Genomic DNA, 19193 nt, shown 5'->3' with positions numbered 1-19193 from the left:
GACCTCATGCAACCCCCCTACTCATGCAATCATCTCCTTACAGGATATGTTCTTTGATCACAGTTTTTGTCAGTGATGGTCCAAGATGAGAGACTAATTGATGGAGGGGAAGCATTCTCCGCATCTAGCCAGTGCCATACTGCTGGCAAATCTCCTGCATACCAAGTTCCTGGAAATATGGGCTGTAGTGGAGAAGCAATGCAAATGTGTCTGTATCATTTGAGTCTATAACAACTTTTCTGCACCGCTTCACACGAACAGCCCACTAAACATGCACCAGCAACCTGGCCTAAGCCTCATCAACACAGTTCAAGAGTTCTGGAATCTCTTCACCATCAGCTGACTTTGCTGGTAGCACCTCATCATCAAGAACAACAGGGCTGTAGTATTGCCTCTGGTTTGATGATAAATCATGTCTGGAACTAACAATTGGAGATTTCACTTGTTCTCCACAGAGGCCCGGAACTTATCAAGTTGGTGAGGAATGGGTGTTAGTCCGTTCACGCCAATGATGTCAACGGCTGTTGTTGAGTTGGTACACAGCATGCGTTCACCTTCCTTCAATGACATCTCAATGTAGGAGTCACAAGATGGATGAGCTCTGGATGTCAGCAGAGGGATACTGCTGAGTTGATGAAGGCAATGATGACAGCACCTAAATTCTGCCAGAGGCATATGACGGATCTTTGACATGAAGTCTACCCGAACATGAGGGCAATAAGTAGACTCAGAGCTTCATTGGGTGAGATTAAGGTGAGGCTCAATTTCACTGACAAGCTTTGACTTGTTAACAACCAACAGAAGGTCACCATCTAACAGGGGTGATGCTGAAAGGACATCATGAGATCTGCTGAATACTCATGCCCCGTTCCTCAGCAATGTCCATCCTCAGCTATGTCTTTAGATGAGACCAACTTCTGCTCCTTTACAATGATTGCTAGTGTCTTCTATGGCTGATCTTTGTACTGCAGAAGATTCCTTTTTGAAACAGTTCCACTTATCTTATGTTCTTGAGAACTAACCTGTCCTGCCAGTATAAGCTGAAAACAAGCTTTGGAGATGGTTGCGCAGGCGAGGTGCAACACTCCTGTTAACAACCTGGTTGCTGTGCAGATTGTGCAGTGGAACGGGCGCATTAACGGTCAATGAGTATGGATTCTGCGGATCCACCACAAAGTCTAGCAACAATTACACATTTCGGTTGAATGTAAGGCACGGAGCGGTGCTCAGTGCATGTTGGAGGTGGTATTCTGTCCGCTTCAAAGTGGTGTTGTTGGTGAGAAAGTTGAGGACATCAGTGATCATTCTAATCTGATGGAAAGAACTCAAATTTTGCTGCAACATTAACATTGCGTGTGGCTCCTACTACAAACTGTCCTCCATGACCCTTGCATACTCTCTGAATGCTGCTCAACCTTTATGTCACCTCGCACAGCAGTAAGAGGCTACTGCAGTTACGTTCTGCAAAGATTGGCATAGGACGTTATGGTAGCCTCATATTGATTTATTTTCCTTCTCTTTCAGAGACAACAGCATTTTTAATGATGGCCGCCAAACTTCAAAGAATTGGCAGAGCTCTGACTTGTCTTGATTCAAGCTCTCCACTTGCTCAGTCAAGGCCTCAAACTCAAATTCTGGGCAACGTTAATTTGAAGCCAGTGAAGTGTGCAATGCCTGTACCTGTGCAAGCACTGGACAGTCTGCCTTGTCCTTGTGAGTCCAGAATACCTCCCACTGGAGAGACATGCATCAATGCATTATCTAGGCCAGAACCTCGAGGCAATTTTCCCTGATATCTGAGAATAACATGCGTCCAATGGAAAGGGCCAATACAGTGGAAGAGATCCTTGAAGTGCTCCGTCTCATGCAGGTTTCATCACACCAAATTGCCATTGATGCCTGGATCATCTGCCTGCGAACACTGGCAGTTGGATAGGCAGTGTCTGACAGTGGCACACTCAGTAATGGGTCTTGGTATTATAGGAAGGAAGCCAGCACGCATCATTGGCACAACAGCAGATGAGACAAGTGTGTGTACAGCAGCCTGCATCAAAAGGTCTCCTCCTGACACACCAGAGCGAATCAGGCTGATCAAGAATTCATGATAAACCTTTTGCAGTGGCAACATGCAGTAATGTTGCTTGTTTGTTTTCAGGATGCAGCAGCATGTCTGGTGGTAGGGCAGGTCGAACCACTGGCTTTGCATGATCAGGTACCTCTTGGCATGGTAAATTCCTCTGCAGTATATCATCAGCTTGGCCTAATTCTGTGCCCGACACTGGAGACTTTTGAAGGTGTCTGTTCACTGAGGCATCTGGAAACAGTAATAAGGCTGCATAGTGTGAACCCTTGGTACCAGAAAGTGATGATTTGTCAGCATAATCAGAGCTGGATGCCTGCCAATGTATATTACATTACACTTAGCTGACGCTTTCATTTATTCAAAGCGACTTACAGTTATTATTTTTCAGGGTATTGGTTACAGTCCCTGGAGCAATGTGGGGTTAGGTGCCTTGCTTAAGGGCACTTCAGCCATGGATGGAGATGTAGGGAGAGGTCAGGGGGGATTCGAACCTGCAGCCCCTAGATTGAAAGACCAACTCTCTAACCACTAGGCCACAGATGCCCCATGTATAATGGATGTATAATCCTCCCTTGTAAGTGCTAGGTATGGTTTTCTGTCGGTTTTTCGAGCATTCCACAACATAGCTAGCAAGAAGACTGGTCAGATCTGATTGTCTGGTAGCTTGAACATGAACCACTCCTGTGAAAAGTTGCGAGAAGGTTCTTGATGTGAAGGCTTTTGCTGTGTGGGAAGCATCATATGCAATGGTGTTCGCCTTATTCCGCGTTGAATCTTATGCACAAGCATTTGAAAGAGGCAGTGAAGTTGTGTACTCTTGTGATCTCTGACACACTTCTCCTCTTCTAGTGGGGGCTCCTCTCTGTGTTGACTGTTGCAGTGCATGTGCTGTCCTGTCCTCTGACTGTGTGGAAATGTTAGGTTTACATTTATAGTGACTGTTCCTTATTCTTAACAATGACCTAATAGGCAAGCACATGGCCGAGTTATTCAGAATAGGGAAAAGACCTGGAACATGACCTTGACCTTGACCTTTTAAGGACTATACTGACACTATACTGACACAATATAATCATGGCAATATCAGCAAATAACTCCTCATACCATAATTGAGAATTTGTTTCTCATTTTTACAATGAAAGTCTATTGACATTCTTCAGAATAGCAAATTTGACCTTGGCAATGACCTTTTAAGGTCACAATCACACATTCTCCTCATGAAATTGTCAGAAATGATTTCCTCTCCAAAAATTGGTCAGAATTGATGTATGGCATGTGTATAAACAGTTTAAAAGTAAAAAACACAGGTTTTTGTCATAGGCGATGGCGGCCATATTTGGCGGCCATATTGTGAAAAATCTGGCACTATGGTGGACGAGCACCTCCGTGATTTTTAATGTCTAGGAACCCAGTAACTCAATTCCAGTGAGAAACGCCCCCAACTCAAAATTGCGAACGGGTCTACATGGATGGTCCAGGACTAGATTTTTTGTTAGACTATGTTAAGCCAATGCAGATAGAATTATTGTTATTTTATCATTAGGCTATTGACGGCCAAGGAGCCTAATTGTAATCTCGCATTGATTTTTGTGAACTTGCTTTTAGAAGCGCATTGCGCTTACAGTTGTCACCAAATGTGACGATCAGTGCAGAGTGCACTTCAGATAGACCATGTTCTAGCCTACTCGTTTGATTGGCGAACACATAACAATTTGATTTCGGCAGTTTGGGAAAAAAACAAATGGACCTTTGGTCCAAATGTGTAGCCTATATTTTGTCTTGCTGTTAATGTAATCTCGTAGCGTAGGTTAGGCCTACTGAAACTGATTTGGAAATTGTTTTTAACCTATTACAACCCAAGTTATTTACTACGGTGGCCCATTGGTGACATGGAAGGATTTTTTTTGGAAGGGGGAATGTATGCACTGGACACTAACACTTTTGCGAGATAACGCAAATCTTTTGCGAGATAACGCAAACCATTTGCGAGATAACGCAAATATTTTGCGTGATAACGCAAATATTTTTGCGAGATAACGCAAATTAAAACTTACATCTGCGGGTTCACCACTTTGATTTGCAGCACACTTTTTGGTCACCGGGGGGCAGTCTGAACCAACACGAGTACGGCTTTGACACACCACAGCTGTAGGGGTAGGCTATTCAATTCACCACGAGAGGGATGCTGACAGTCAAAAACATTACTACCGCTGGAAGGACGTGCAAGGATACCGTTATTTTATCCATTGTTTTATGTTTAATAAACAACAGATTTTGAGAGACCCAGTAGCACTTTACTTTGCGCACGGACACAAGGGGTATAGGATTTTGAACAGCGAGAGGGATGCTGACAGTCAAAAACATTAGGCTACTTCTGCTAAACAAACATTAAATAAAACATAAAACAAACATAACATAACACAACATCAAACAAACATAACACAACACAAAACAAAATAAACATAACATAATAAAACATTACTACCGCTGGAAGGACGTGTAAGGATACCGTTATTTTATACATTGTTTTATGTTAAATAAACAGCAGATTTTGAGAGACACCGTAGCACCTTGCTTAGCGAACGGACACAAGGGGAAATATAGGATTTGTTGGACGACACGTGTCTGTAATGTAGCTCTGTATGACAGAATTAAGGAAGGCAGACGGGANAACTGTTTACTNAACGGTTATTTTCAAAGATGATGAAACATGAAAATCAGTTTGTCATATCAAGACCCACATGTGAATTATGTAGGCCTGATTTTAACATAGGCCTCGATGTTGAGGCAGCACGTTGTATTCTTTCTTTCTTTTTCTTTAAACTTTGAACGCAATGTGTCGTTTGTTACGGTTTTCCTCTTTTAGGCCCAATTCATAATAGGCTAAATCAAGTAGGCCATCACTGCTTAGACATGCAGAGAACTTTGACTTGTAACAACTCCGACATTTGGAACTATCCAAAGTGGGCATTTATGGTTAATAGTTTTCTCTGTCAGACTTGGATTAATGTTTCTTAACGCATGACATGATGGCAGATCACGGAACTTCACGCAGTAGCTTAATGAATAGATATTTCCTTCCTGTGGTAGAAAATTCCTCCTGTTATACATGACATCGAGTCTTAGGTAAATGGAGGAAATCAAATAGTTATTTGCTTTTAATTGTGAACCAGTTTTACAGTGGCTTTTAGCGAACACAAAGTACTTTTGGATGTAACTCGTGCCGCCGCGTGCCACCCATGGTGCCATGGTTTCCGACCCTGTAGCACTGAGAGATATCGCTGAAATCTAACGCAGAGCTCACAGAGATGACTAACTACTGTCAAAAAATCATGGAGAAGTGTCAAGTTTGGCAGAAGGGCGATAGCGGACTGGCATTGATGATCTGGCTTTGTTGTAAGCCAAAATCATAGCGTAACGGGCGTAAAGGGCCGTTGCCTAACACAACCTTGCGCAAACTAAAACATTGACAGGACAGTTTTTCCGAGGTGTGGCGGGACACAGCACACACACACACACACAGACACTGACAATTTCATGGAGTTTGGTCTATGACGGGGGTGCGACTGTAAGCACGGCCACTTTTGGTCCACTAGGCCAACTTTGTACTTGGCGTTATAGGAAACGGGCGTTTTGTGCCCTTTGCCCGGCGACTTTTAGACAGTCAGTCGCTGTCCGTGGTACCTGTGGATCCACCTGTTGGTCTGTCTGCGGGCTGCTGTTTATATTGGAGAGTGACTGTGTGTGTGTGTGCGTGCACGAATGTGTGACGTTCCCCCCTTTGCTTTCAGTTCTCTTGTGATTTAGGAGAAAGTGAGAGTTCTGTTGTTTTGTTTATTCGTATCTTTTTTATTTTTGGTTCACCCCACACCACTTGGGCCGCCCAGCGTGCGGGTTACCCCTAAATAGATCTTGTTTGCTGTGCGTAAAAGGAAATCACAAGTGTGCAGTGGTATCGGTGTGGGTTTGCCGTGCTTTGTATTTTCATTTCATTATTTAATTTTGGTTTGCTCTGCTGTGTACTACTAGTGGGGAAAACTTTGGCCTCCTTGGCCCGTGTGGGGGTGCGGGTGTCCAATAGCCGTTAATCTATTTTAACTTTTTGTATATTTTAAGACAATAACGGAAGTCATTTGAACCCTGTCTATGTGGTCCGACCTCAACGAACATGTGCTGCTGGGTTCAACAGTTGAAGTCTAAATAAATTCTGGGGGCGAAATTCCCTCAGTGGCGTAGTCGTGCAATTATTATTTTAATTAATTGCTGACGGCCCAGAGTCACGGATAGTCTAACTAGCCAAAGATGATTTAATTAATTTAATTAATTTCGTTTATCCTGCCCAAACTCTCTCCGAGCTCGCCCAGACCCTTGTACAGCTTTTTTTGTACGTGTCTGGCTTGCCAGGCTAGACTGTGCAGCCACTGATGTACAAAAGCGCATTCCAAAAAAGTTGGGGCACTTGGTATTTTGTCAATAACAGTCAAAATGTTAATAAGGTAGAGCATTGTGTACAGACAACATATCAGTTGTTAAAGTAAAGCAGAAGCAGGTAATTATGTGATCATTTAAAATTTTCACATCTTTAGACACACACCCCAGCCGGACGGCTGATTTAGCTCAATTTGTTTCCACACATCTCCTCATCCATTTTCTGTCCCTCTCATTCTGAGTGGATTAGTACTGTGTCGCTTGTAACTCGACCACCTTGTTTGCAAAAGTGGGCCATGCTAATTTAGCTCTTGTCATATCAAGCCATTTGGCCCACTTGCCAAAAGCCATTCTATTTGGCTACTCTGAACCATCCGTAACTACAGGTTACCTCTCTCTCTCTCTCTCTCCCTCTCTCTCTCTCTCTCTCCCTCTCTCTCTCTCTCTCTCTCTCTCTCTAGTAGTTGCAGGACTTTCAGACATTTTGTACCACAATGGTACTCTGTTAGGTATATGACTGTCATTTCGCTACTCGTTAAGTAGCCATTGTTTCATTGTCTGAAACTCCGGTAACTAATCAGTAACTTCAATTTGGGGAAATGGCTCCCCGTTGACACATACTTGGTTTTCCTTGTCTGTATGATCGAGTTGGTGTACCTGATGCCTCCTCACACAGCCTGGGTAGTATGCCCCCAAGCTGCTTTTTGGAAAGAGGAACATTTGTGTACCAAATATTGTCTTGTGAAAATAAGCACTTTGGCTGGAGGTACAGCGCTTTGGTACGTTGAGGTATTTTGTCGTCAGGTAGGTTTTCAGCGATGCCACTGGGCAGAGGGGGTTCCATGTGATGATTTGTTGTGCTCCAGTGGGCCTTTGTGATTTTTTGTTTCCTCCTTGAACGACATTGTGTAGAATTGGTTCCCATTTTCATCACTTTTCAACACGCCCTCGCAGCCACCGCGACCAAAGTGTAGCTGGATGTCGAACCACAATTTTTTGCGAGCAAGCCTCATGGGTTGTTGGGCTGTAGCGCTGCAGGTGCGTCGTTCTGTCTTTCCCTGCCTTACGTATTTGTTTCAGGGCCCCCTTAAACATGTTGCTGTGAATGGCGTGTCCTGCATTAGGTTCCAGCATCTGCTGAGGGGGGGGGGGCTCATTTACCATAGGTGACAGCTGAGCCCTGTGCGCAGTCCAGCATAGTTGCTCGCACCATACATATCACCCTTTGATGTGTGAATTGTTCCAAAAAACTCACGAAGTACGTTGTTGAATGCCTCCTTTGTCACAGTCCTTAAATTTATGTCTATACCACGCTCCTTCAACCAAGCGTTGAAACAATTTACACCCCTCGATCATTTTCAGCTCGTCCTTATTCAGCGGAGCGCATCTGGACAGGCCTTGCTGGATCACGCCTCCTGTTCTCCCTCTGACTCAGAGTCTTCATATATTAAATCGAAATTGATGTTAATCTGACATTTTTGCCTTCGTTTGTGAAAGGGACACTGTGCAGGAAATGGTAAAAAAAAGGTACTGCAACTACGCTGTTCATTGAAACCGGGCTGCCTATTGCCAAATTTGATCTTTTCATGAAAGTTTACTAAGTAATAAACTAATATATTCTAGTATGGCTCAAGTACTGTCATTTTTGAAGCTAAAAATTGCTATTTTTGGAAATTTATAATGGTGGACCATGGAGAATATCCCCCTTTTCATGTATGAAAAATACTTACCACTTGCTGGTGGTAAGTATTCATGAAAAAGGTAACATTAGTGAATGGGCAGCAGGAATTCTGGAAACAAACAACTAAAAATCTCACACAGTGTCCCTTTAATCTCTCGCAGTCTGTGTTTCACCAGTTGGACAGTAGCAATGTGTCTGTCTGAACTCACCAACGTTCTATTCCAGACCATACTACACTGCATAGGATAACATGGAGAGTATGGATGTGCCTGAATAGAATGTTGGTGAGATCAAAGAGATACAATGTGTCCAGTAGGGTTGTGCCGATGGACGATGTCATCGTCCATCGTCATTTTTGACCAACCATCACGATGGATGGTAACCATCGTGATGCCAACCCCCCCCCCCCCAGCCTACTGCTACAAAATTGGCTTATTCTTAAAGGCTACAATTCATTGTTATTACTATTATTATTGTTATTATTATTATTATCATTATTATTATTATTATTATTATTATTATTGTTATTATAAGCTAGCCTAAATATTATTATTATTATTATTATTATTATTATTATTATTATTATTATTATTATTATTCAGGGTATTGAGTCTAGGTTGCAGCTTATCTTGATTTTTCCCACGCCAAACATTTCATGTTATTCACGTTATAAGCCTGCACCTGCGTCGGGAAACTTGCTCATTGTCAACAGAAAATGCAGTAGGCTGATTACGTTCAACTCCAGGGGAAGCATTAGCATGCTTCCGTGCAAAGGCTACAAAATATAATAGACACGAAGGTATTATGAACAGGTTTATTAAAAGTTGAAGAACAAACAGAAACACAATGGCATTTAGGCCTACTTTTTTTAAACTGCAAAAGCGTTCACATAATTTGTCATGCACTTCACTGATACCACAGCAGAACAACAAAGGAAAGAATAACGAAATAATATAAGATCAAGAAAATAATGAAACAAACATAAAGCATGACTTAGCCTAGGGTATAGAAAACTGTAATAACTTAAAACGTTTACATGGCCGACAGAGTGCAGCCTAATTATTTCCAAATGATTTAGGCCGCCTAAATATCAATGTTTCTGGCCAAAAAAACCAACATATTCACCTTATCAGGCTTCAATAGGCTGCGGATTGGTGTGACCACACTACCCGCGGTGCTGAACACTCTTTCGGAAGGCATGTTGGTAGCGCATATGCATAGATACTTCTTGGCGATTTTTGCCATCAAAGGAAACCTGTTCTGGTTATTTGCCCACCATTTCAGCGGATCCTCTTCCCCGTCGATAGCGTTTTCCTGCAGGTAAATGGCGATTTCTGCCTTAGCTCGTCAGTGAGCGTGATCTCTCTGGCCCCCCTTTTCCCTAAAAGACTCCCCAAAGACGACTTCTTTTTTTTGGGTGCTGCCGCGGCACTTTCTTCCGCTCCCTCTTCTTCGCCATGTGTCGGGCATCCTTGTGTTGTACTTTAATAAACCTATAAAATTGGTCTAAACTGACAACCTGTGCTATATTTGACCATGAATTTATTAATTATGTTAAAAGCTATAAAGGCTAACACATTAAATGCTAGTTTTAAGTTGTAGCAATTGCCATAACTATTACCGTGATCAATGAATGCTCGGGGAGGTTCATCTCCATCTGCGCTTTTCGAAGTTCACTGCGCCGTAGCCAGCTGTGGGAAAAGTCAGCGTTGACAGCTCGGCAAACCCCAAAGGCGCGGTCTGTGTGCGCCCTCTGTTGCGTCAGGGAGTTGTTAATGGCAAGGTTCAAATTGTGGCCAAAGCAGCTTAGCCATGACCATCTTAACTGCCGGATGGCAGCGACAATGTTCGCCCCGTTGTCTGTAGTGATGCAGGCGATCTTGGTCTCCTCTATCTCCCACTCCACCATGGTGCTGCGCAGAGCATTTTCCAAATTGTCCGCCGAATGGGTCTCAGGCATGAAGGTGGTCTGCAAACATTTGGACTGCATTATCCAGTCTTGGTTAATGTAATGCGCTGTCACGGACATGTATGGCATCATGTTGCAGCTGGACCACATGTCAGTTGTCAAGGCCACATACTTTATCTGACCCAGCTCGGTTGCGATGCCACTCCTCACCTCGTTGAACATTTTGGGCACAGCCGTATTCGAGAAATACTTGTGGCCTGGTAGCTCATATTGCCTGTCAAAGGTGTGTAGCCTTGAAACTGGACTTCTCCACAGTGTTGAACGACACCATTTCTTTTGCTAGGTAGCGCGTCACGACACCTGTTAACTCCACCGGTCGCTGTCACTTTTGTATTTGGTGCTTTTCGCAAACATCCCAGAAATGGTGGGTTGCGTCTTTTTGCCAAGCCCTGCACGCACGGACACGTTGATAGTAGCATATTGTTCGGGATGATGAACACGCATGTGATCGTGGAGATTTGTAGTCTGCCCATCTTTGCATTGGACAACACGGGCGCAAATCTTGCAGATACAGTCTTTTAAATCTTTTGGCAGCCCACGCTCATCAGGTTCAAATCCAAAAAAGTTCCAAATAGGCGAAGTGGTGCCCTTCTTTGCTACCAAATGCGCCATGGTAGGTTACCCGCTGTTGAATAGTTCAAATCTAACGGAATAAAACGGACACTTATAACCGTTAAAATTCAAACGAAATGGAACAGCAGTTTTTTTAGAACGCGCAGTGCGCCAAAGCGCAAGAGCATTAGTAAAACAAAACATCAAAATATAGCCTTTAGTTTTAAACACATTACCATTAGATTGCTGTTGTTAATAGATTAATATTATATATATAATGCTGGGCTTAGATTAATATTTATTCATGTATTTAATTATTGATTTATTTGTTTAGGCCTATATAGCCTATTTATGTCTTTAGGCTATTTATTTATTTATTTATTTTATTAATTAATACATTATTTCTTTAATGATTATTTTCATTCCGTCATTGATGTCTATTCAAAGGCAATGGAAGGATGTCCCCCCCCCCCCCCCCCAACCACGATGTCATCGTCCATCACGATGTTTCACTGCACACATCGTCTTGTGCCAAGTGAGAAGACATCGCCCAACCCTAGTGTCCAGTGGTCGTGCAATGTATGTCTTTGATCTCACATTCTTCTGGAGTGCATCTTCGCTCTCTGTACTACTTCGGCCTTCTCCATACGCGGATTTCTTCCCATGAAAAGTCAGCCAACACATAGAATGCCCTTGGAACGTGTCTTGTCCAATAAGATGCTGCACAATATATTGATTCAATCTGACTATTGTATAAGGGCCAATATCTTCTCCAAACCTGGTCAATAATCTCATGATGAATCACATCTGTGGTGTTTGGTTCTTGAGCCAGTTCAGAAATAAGTAGTGTTAGAATAGATTACACCAGTTGTGCCCAAATTTGCATTTTTAATGGAGTGTCAAGCAGGGTGCTCCTGTCAGTTTGGGTGCCCTTCCCTAATACTACTCTATTACTAATTAATTACAACTCATTTCAACCTTTAATTCAAATTATCTCTGAAATAACTCAAGAACCAAATCCCATAATTGAAGGTGTTGTTAAACATATTGTCTGCTAGATTTAAAAAATGTATTGGCTATTTTAAAACAAAGCTTTTTTGGATGTTCAACTTTTAATATTTGAATACCTTTTTTTTCTCTCTCTATCTCTCTCTCTTCTGGCTCTCGGTGGAGGCGGAGGCACTTTCTGATCTCTCTCTTTTTCTATTCTTGAGCCTGATTTATCAAAATTGTTTTAAACCGCAGCCCCAGGCTGCTTCGGAATGATTGATAAGGTGGTGCAATTGCAGTAGGTGCTCAGACTTGTGGTTGTGAACTGTGAAGGGACTGATCACTTTTTGGACTTGTGGCTCGCAACTGCAAAATGGGAACCACCTTGGAGAGAAGCCAACAGAGTTGCAATGAGAATCGGATCATTTAAGTTTGAGCAGGCATGGAAAACAGTCTCCCTGGAAGAACAACATAATGAAGATGCTCGTATTGTGTATGTAATGTACAGGTGGGTAGACAGGTGTTCTTATGGGCGCTGCTCTTGTGGCGACTGCACCCTGCGTGGTCAGAACGAATTTCCCCTTGGAAAATAAAGGCTACTACTACTACTACCTCATAATTCATGCTTGGGCAACTATAATGTTCCACATTGTGTGTACAATTAGTAGAGCAACAAAAGGCCTTTCAAACAAAATCAAAACCATCTCCTTGTGACATAAATTGATCGACCTAATCACGGATGAATGGATAGTGTCCTACCCTTTTAATTAAATCTTTCTTAGTCCATTTCTCCTGTAATATTAGTGCCAGATTCATGCAAATTCATTTTTGTGGTACTTCCTTGGCACTAAAAAGGCACACTAAGTTGTATTAAAATCCAGGTCGGCCAGGTCCTTAAGTGTCTGATGTCACGTGACAGGACTCTATTGCATCACAACTTTCAGTCAAACCGAACTTTGTATGCGTCAAAATGTCCCGCTGAGAGACAAGCTTTTGTGACACGCACGCACGCACGCATGCACGCACGCACGCACGCACGCACACACACACACACACACACACACACACACGGTAAACCATGGTAAGTTCTGTAAGTGCAAAACAAAAACAACTTTAAAACTGCACACCGGAATACAATACTGTATATTGCAAGCTTATAAAACATCCAATCCAGAGATAGTAGACAGTAAGTGGTGCTTTGGGAGTGTTGTCTTGTCAAGTTGAGATCAGAATGTCTACCAAAGGAAGGCAGAGGACGGCTGTTATAGCCTCCACCTGTCTGCACATGATACTCCAAACTCCGGCCGGGAGGGGGCACAGAGGGTCGTCACACACGTGTGTAAGGAGAATGAGGTATGTGCGTGCATGTGTGTATGTGTGCGGGTGTGCATATGCTGTGCATGTGTGTGTGTGTGGGGAGGACTCTGAGTGGAGCAAACTTCAACTGCGGTCAGGCAGTGAATAGCAGAAAGGGCGTGCTGTGATGCTAGAGGGAGCTGTAGAGAGAGAGGGCGCGATCCAGGGTGTATGTTCACTAGTGGGCTCAACTAGTATGTTCACTCTGTCATTAGTGGGCTCAACTGCGTTATGCAGTGATGTTGAAAACCTCTCATCACCCTGCATATTTTGATATCACTAACCTGAGTGTGTTGATTCTGCAGTGTGAATCCTCCAGTAGAATGCATAACTGCTTCACTCCTGAGTCTCCTGGTATCTTCCCTCTCAGGTCCAGCTCTGTCAGTAGTAAGGGGTTTCCACCCACAACTGAAGTCAGATACTCACAGGCTTCCTCTGCTGTGTCACTGTTCAAGACCCTGCAAAGTTAAAAAAAATAAAAACTATCACTGTTTTTAAAAAATGTATTGTTTATGTATACACATTCTATGAATATAATATGATGCCTCTTAACACATTGACTCCCAAGTCACGTAAAAACACGTTTTTATGGCCTGTTCGTTGGCTCCCAAAACGTAAAATCATGTGTTTACGGGTTTGTTTTTTTTTCTTATGTATTCTGAATCTACACATTCCAATGCACATTCTGTGTGATTTCCGTAATTATGTGATAAACAGAACTGACATAGATCATGAAAACACGTACAAAGTCAAAACTCCAACAAAGTCAGAATCTGGATATTTCATAATTTGTGAATTTTATTACACACAGTATTTGAGTTTAGTTATAGCGACTTCCTGATCACGTCATGTCACATCTCAAAGTTACTTCATAGAGAATCAAAACATGTCCTATCAGTGGCTTGCTAGCTAGCCTATTCCTAAAGATATGCCTGGGAGGATAAGGAGTTTTGCTGTCATCAGGATGGGTGTAAAATGGAAGGTTGTAATGAAAATCAGCATGCAGCACAGTAGGAAGTAACCTAATTTTGGGTGAGTACTTTTGCACGTCTACTTTTATCTACAGAACAAAAACTGCCAGTCAAGTGACATTAGCTAGCTAGCACTTCAGATGATGTGGCTCTGAACAATAGCCTGACCAGGTGATTTTTGCATCGAAATAGTTTACTTGGAAGCTACTGGAGTTGGTCTTCAGGCGTGAAAATACATTGAGTAACTCAATTTAAACTCGGAGAGACAAAGAGTGCACCGGTGACGAAAAAAAAGCCTTTTTCTCAGTTCGAATGGGGGAAAACAGTATTTCTACCTAAACTAACGCTTGCTTAGAGTTGAATAACCTCGGAATGGAATAGGCTAGGAACAAAGCGTAAAACAAGGGCTTTCAAAGAAGGCCTGACATGTGTCTGTAGGTTTAAGACAATATATTCGGTGGCTGTTCAAAAAGAAAAAAAAATGATGGAATTGGCTGGGAGACTACAGCTAAAATTGANAAAAAAAACTCCTGGTATTCAATGTGTACGGTGGCCCATTAGTGACACGGAGGACTTTTTTTTGGAGGGGGGAATGTATGCACTGGAGACTAACACCTTTGCGAGATAACGCAAATCTTTTGCGAGATAACGCAAATAATTTGAGAGATAACGCAAATATTTTGTGTGATAGCGCAAATCTTTTTGCGAGATAACGCAAATTAAAACTTACATCTGCGGGTTCACCACTTTGATTTGCAGCACACTTTTTGGTCACCGGGGGGCAGTCTGAACCAACACGAGTACGGCTTTGACACACCAGCTGTAGGCTATTCAATTCACCACTAGCCTACTGTTGTTGGATAACAGCGAGAGGGATGCTGACAGTCAAAAACATTACTACCGCTGGAAGGACGTGCAAGGATACCGTTATTTTATCCATTGTTTTATGTTAAATAAACAACAGATTTTGAGAGACACCGTAGCACTTTGCTTTGCGCACGGACACAAGGGGGAATAGGATTTTTTGGACGACACGTGTCTGCACTGCAGAAGCATGACAGAATTAAGGAGGACAGTCGGGACGACTGTTACTGAACGGTTATTTTCAAAGATTATGAAGCATATGAAGATCATTTTGTCATATCAAGACCCACATGTGAATTATGTAGGCTAATTTTAACATTGGCCTCGATGTTGAAGTCGTTTGTTGTGGTTCTCCCCTTTTAATGTAGGCTATAGGCTAAATCAAGGCTATCACAGCCATGCAGAGAGCTTAGACCTGTAACAACTCCGACATTTGGAACTATCCAAAGTGGGCATTCATGGTTAATAGTTTTCTCAGACAGACTTGGATTGGATTGGATTGGATGTCAGACTTGGATTAATGTTTCTTAACAGCAGTTAAGTCTGAACCAACACACGTAGTAGGGCCTACGGCTTTGGCACACTTCAGAGCAACCGCTGCTGTCATTCATTCTCACGATGTCAACAATGCCAGGTAAACAATGGCAAAAAAGCTATGATAGGAAGGCTACACCAGAGACGATCTAAAATTTAAATTAATTAAATAATATTTGGCTAGTTATAGACAGTCCGTGACTCTGGGCCGTCGGCAAATAGGCTAATTAAAATAATAATTACCAATTTCAAACAGATGATTGCACGACTAGGCCACTGAGGGAATTTCGCCCCCAGAATGTATTTAGACTTCAACTGTTAAACCCAGCAGCACATGTTCGTTGAGGTCGGACCACACAGACAGGGTTCAAATGACTTTTCTGTTATTGTCTTACACTTTCTTTTTAAAATTTACAAACAGTTGAAATACATTTGGCCTAACGGCTATTGGACACCCGCACCCCCCACATGAACCAAGGAGGCCAAGGTTTTCCCCACTAGTAGTACACAGCACAGCAAACCAAAATTAAGTAAATGAAAATACAAAGCACGGCAAACCCACACCGATACCACTGCACACTTGTGTTTTACTTTTACGCACAGCCAACGAGATCTATTTAGGGGTAACCCGCACGCTGGGCGGCCCGAGTGGTGTGAGGTGAACCAAAAATAAACAAAAGAAAGATACAAATAAACAAAACAACAAACGGAGAACTCTCACTTTCTCCTAAATCACACAAAATAAGAACTGAAAGCAAAGGGGGAAACGTCACACACTTGCGCGCGCGCACACACACACACACACAGTCACTCTCCAATATAAACAGCAGCCCGCAGACAGACCAACAGGTGGATTCACAGGTACCACGGACAGCGACCGTCTCGAAGTCGCCGGGCAAGGGGCGCAGCGCAAAAAGCCTGGGGCCTCATTTATCATCAGTTCGTAGAATGTCCGTGTTTCAAAATAAGTAAAAGAAGGAGACACACATGAACGAAAACACTGTAAAATAGCACACTGTCATACATTGTCATTCAAAGCAAACTATAGCTTGCACGGTCAATATTATTTGCAATTTCGTGTTTCTTCCACTCGCACGCATGGTCTGAGGTGTGCGTAGATTTAGGCACATTTCTACGTTCAAGTACATGTTCATAAATCCCACACTTTGCTCAGGAATGATCGCACGCACGCTTTACGCATAGATCTGTGCCTAAGAACGCTTGATAAATGAGGCCCCTGGTTCCTATAACGCCAAGTACGAAGTTGGCCTAGTGAACCAATGTGGCCGCGCTTACAGTCGCACCCCCGTCATAGACCAAACTCCACGAAATTGTCCCTCTCTCGTGAAGCGAGGCTCTACACGGGCTCGACTCCCCAGCGGCACCACACACATAAACCAAAGGCATAATTGCCACAAGCACACAAACAATCTGACGGTTCCCTCCGACTCCGAGCAGATTGTGTCAACCTTTTAAAAGCGTGCCAAGTTTTGCCAATTGGTGCCTACTGATCACATGGCGCACCAACGCACGACAGACTTAATGATAAGGCTTAAAGGTACACATCCCATCATGTCCACTGTGAAAAGGTGATCTCGCCACTCTTCACTGATTTTAAACCACTCTTTATTTTGGTGAACTTTATTTGTGAACTTGTGTATTTACTGTGCACCGCGAGGAGCGGGCAGAGCTGGACAGTTGGACACACGCACACACACTCCGCTCAGTATCACATTCTCCTCTCCAAGTGCGCACGACACTGCTACACGGGAGCGCGCATCGTTGTGGCAGTATTTTCATCGCGTGATGTCAAGCACTGAAAATGGACATGTGTTGAGTCTGTGGGCAACGATGGGCAATGTTTATCGATATGATTTGTAACTGGGGTTTTGTTTTGGAAAGGTCCTGGAGAAATGGTACGGGTCAATTGTGATTGTGTGTCTGCATTGGTTAATTGAATAATTGCCTGCGTAGTGAAGGGTATGTAAAACCCAGCTCATTGTTGAGAGTGGGCGAGATAGGCGAAGCAGCTGTTTACCGGAGTGAGCTGTCTTCAGAAACGTTTGTAAAAAGTAGCTGCTGTTGAGCGCAAGTATTAAGTGTCAGAAGTTTGGATTTGACTTTGATTTTGTATTGAGTATTTTTTGAGTTGCCAGTCCAACTTGGGTTTATGTCTATGTTGCCCACGAGCACATTTTGTTTTGAGAAAAATAAAAACGCTTCGAAGTTTAATTACGGTTTTCTGATGTGCCATGGAAAATGAAATGGCTGTAGGCCTACCTTTTATAGGCAATATGGTTGTATTTTCAGTTAACATTTTCATTGGTGGTGTGCCTTGGCATTTTCCCTCGATAAAAGGTGTGCCATTTCAAAAAAGATTGAAAACCAGTGGTAAACAACGGATGGAAATTCTCACGTATGGATGTGCATTGGTGTAGAATGGTGGATGAGGTGCATGTGTGTGTGCGCGCGCGTGTGTGCTGGGGGGAGCGCCAGTATGGGTCATACTGGTAGAGCAGTAGTTCTCAACCATTTTTTGAACAAAAGCCCCCTGAACCTCATCATAAGCATCCCAATCCCCCCTTGATCCCTCCCATGCCCCTTGGTTTTAAAAATATAGCCTATATAATGGACTAATTACCCCCGATCGCAATAAGCACCAACCCTATCAGCTATCCTTCTCAACTGGCTGTCCAAAGAGGTTGTAGCGCTAACGTTGAGAAATATTAGGGAGCGTGTGTGGGGTGCAAAGGATTCTGAACGGGGTGGGCATAGGGGGATATAAGGTGATCAATGAAGAGGGGGAATGGGAGGGCTATGGCCAGTGTGTGTGTGTGTGTGTGTGTGTGTGTGTGTGTGTGTGTGTGTGTGTGTGTGTGTGTGTGTGTGTGTGTGTGTGTGTGTGTGTGTGTGTGCTGTGTCCCGCCACAACTCAGAAAAACTGTCCTGTCAGTGTTTTAGTTTGCGCAAGGTTGCGTTACGGCCCTTTACGCCCGTTACGCTATGATTTTGGACTGCTTACAACAAAGCCAGATCATCAATGCCAGTGCGCTATCGTCCTTTTGCCAAACTTGACACTTCTTCACTTCTTCGTGAATTTTTGAAAGTTGTTAGTCATCTCTGTGAGCTCTGCATTAGATTTCAGCGATATCTCTCAGTGCTACATGGTCGGAAACCATGGCACCATGGGGCACGTGGCGGTACGAGTTACATCCAAAAGTAATTTGTGTTCGCTAAAAGCCATCACTGTAAAACTGGTCAACAATTAAAAGCAAATAACTATTTGATTTCCTCCATTTACCTAAGACCCGATGTCATGTATAACAGGAGGAATTTTCTACCACAGGAAGGACATATGTCGCTTTCTATCCATTGAGCTATACTGCGTGAAGTTCCGTGATCTGCCATCATGTCATGCATTAAGAAACATTAATCCAAGTCTGACCGAGAAAACTATTAACCAATGCCCACTTTGGATAGTTCCAAATGTCAGGGTTGTTACAAGTCTAAGCTCTCTGCATGGCTAAGCAGTGATAGCCTACTTGATTTAGCCAATTATAAATTAAAAGGGGAGAACCGCAACAAACAACAAATTGAAACAACAACAAGTTTCAAGAAAAATAAAGAATACAGCGTGCTGCCGCAACGTCGAGGCCTATGTTGAAATTAGGCCTACATCATTCACATGTGGGTCTTGATATGACAAAATGATTTTCATTAACTTCTCATCATCTTTGAAAACCGTAGAGTAAACAGTTGTCCCGT

The 19193-nt window shown here is 43.0% G+C and overlaps 1 protein-coding gene across 1 annotated transcript in view; it reads right to left on the bottom strand.

The window, feature by feature from the left end:
* The window catches only part of LOC134443455 (NACHT, LRR and PYD domains-containing protein 12-like), a 53553-nt gene that overhangs the window by 22840 nt on the left and 11520 nt on the right, over window positions 1–19193 (bottom strand). The gene's annotated exons all lie outside the window — the stretch shown is intronic.

This window comes from Engraulis encrasicolus, unplaced genomic scaffold (genome assembly GCF_034702125.1).
Source record: "Engraulis encrasicolus isolate BLACKSEA-1 unplaced genomic scaffold, IST_EnEncr_1.0 scaffold_32_np1212, whole genome shotgun sequence".
NCBI classification, from domain to species: Eukaryota; Metazoa; Chordata; class Actinopteri; order Clupeiformes; family Engraulidae; genus Engraulis; species Engraulis encrasicolus.
Note: the sequence above shows the minus strand (reverse complement) of the source record. Positions and strands in the feature narration are given on the sequence as shown.